Consider the following 2,427-nt stretch of genomic DNA (forward strand, 5'->3'; position numbering starts at 1 on the left):
TATAAGCTTGTACATACATATATATGTATGTACACATACATACTTGCATTCAAACCTACATATATACATATGTAGGTACTCGTACTCGTCATGCGTCGCTTTATTTCTTTTTCCCCCTTCCCTATACTACCTTTATCTTCCTTCTCACTCATGTAACGTTTTCAGTTTTAAAAGTTTCACTCTCCATTTTTGCCATACCGCCGCCTAAGAAGTTTCACTTCAAAAACCTTATTTCTATATTTTTGCGATGTTGCTTTGACCAGGGTTTGAACCCAGGCGTTGTGGAATGGAAGCGCGCACTGCTTACCACTACACCCCAGCGGCCGTGCATTATATAGAAGAAAATTCGCAACAGCCTCCACAAAAAAAAAAAAAATCCTAAAAAACCAACGGAAATTTTAAACTCTGTTTCCCTTACAGAGCTGCATGCAATAAAGTGTTTAGNTTGCGATGTTGCTTTGACCAGGGTTTGAACCCAGGCGTTGTGGAATGGAAGCGCGCACTGCTTACCACTACACCCCAGCGGCCGTGCATTATATAGAAGAAAATTCGCAACAGCCTCCACAAAAAAAAAAAAAATCCTAAAAAACCAACGGAAATTTTAAACTCTGTTTCCCTTACAGAGTTGCATGCAATAAAGTGTTTAACTCAGTGAGAGAGCAGGACCGGGATGAATGTATTTGCATAAAAATTTATTAAAGCAAAAATGTTTTGGGTAGGCGTCGGGGCCAATGATAACCATCAGTTACCACCTCTGCATGGTTGTAAGCCATGCAGACTCCCTACGGCTTGTAGTGCTGTGGCTTTGCCGCTTAACTCTGTAAGAGTTTTTCGGGGTGTGCGTCAAGCGGGATTGTTGAGCACCGGTTATGTATTTAAATTAGAAAATTGGATAGGCGCTGTGGCCAATGGTAGCTCTTGTACCACCTATGTATGCCGAAAGCAAAACAGAGCCCTGAGACAACTCCGGGAGAGTTGTGATGCATCAAGCGTGCGTCAAGTGCGTGTGCTTATTCGCTGCACTTGGTTTTGTGCGGGAGTGCAATACAAGTGTGTGTGTGTGTTCGCTGTTCTTTGTTTATGCANTCAAGTGCGTGTGCTTATTCGCTGCACTTGGTTTTGTGCGGGAGTGCAATACAAGTGCGTGTGTGTGTTCGCTGTTCTTTGTTTATGCAGGAAATGCAAACAAAAAGAATAATGCAAATGTCGGAAATACGGAAAAAATCTTGTCCCGGCGGAACATTTCAAATTTAATGCAAAATACGGGACGTCCCGGCAAATACGGGACATTTGGCAACACTAGTATGGGTATCTTTTACGTAAGTTGCAATATGGTTATCTTTCAAGGGTTAATAAATAAGTCCCTCAAGTACGAAAATAATGCAATTTTTAATAAAAAAGGGAGGGTTCAGGAACTATAAGAAACCTGTGAAATATGTGTAAAACAGGATAATTTTTACAATATGCAAAAACCCTCTAACAATCCGTACAAAAGTCCATATATCTTGACGGAAAGCTAAAAATCCGTACGTTGAATCCATACAGCCATTTTCGCCCCTGCAAATTCGTAGCGTACGGAAAAAATCCGTACATCTGGTAATTAGATTCTGAATTAACATAAGACGATTGAATTAAGTAGGAAATTTAGAGAGTAGAATTTTAATCCATAATATTTTTATAGCGATATATTAGTGAAATATACATGTATACCAGTAAAAATAATGAACTGAACAATTTTTGATCGCGGTTTGATGGTGAAATTACAAGTTACTAAATTTTTTAGTTTGGTGTGGGTGTTGCACTAGAGCAATAAGGGGGAAGAGGATATGACGGCGTGATGACGGACTGACTCGGACTAGTGCGGACGTAGACAAGACGGACGTATGTCAGGAATAGGAGGCTTTGCCCCAATAGTCAGAGATATAACAATGGCGCCCAACGGTAATAGCCCGGTAACTTTTATTTTCACATTTGCTTAATTTTCAATTTGTTGGCTTTAACTTCTGTCTCTGTTAAAATTACTTTTATCTATCGCTAAGATTCCCTTCTTCACCTATCGGAGAGTTTAGGGTCATAATGGCAACATGGGTCTGACTCGTCTATAACGATATGTGCAACAATGACAAGTTAACCCTTCTTTTCGTATGGAGTTCCTTCTATACGCTACAACGGGTGTGGAAGTGGTATCCGAAGAAAATGAAAACGTTTTTATAGCGCACTTGTGCACAATGGTATTATGACTTTGTTCACATAACGGTTANTACAACGGGTGTGGAAGTGGTATCCGAAGAAAATGAAAACGTTTTTATAGCGCACTTGTGCACAAGGGTATTATGACTTTGTTCACATAACGGTTATTTGTAACAGCCAAAACTAATCGATATAGATATAGACAAATGTATACATAAATAATCAGAATGAAAAGAT

The sequence above is a fragment of the Rhagoletis zephyria genome, unplaced genomic scaffold (genome assembly GCF_001687245.7).
Source record: "Rhagoletis zephyria isolate East Lansing unplaced genomic scaffold, Rhagoletis_zephyria_1.1 Rzeph_scaffold_04312, whole genome shotgun sequence".
Lineage (NCBI taxonomy): Eukaryota > Metazoa > Arthropoda > Insecta > Diptera > Tephritidae > Rhagoletis > Rhagoletis zephyria.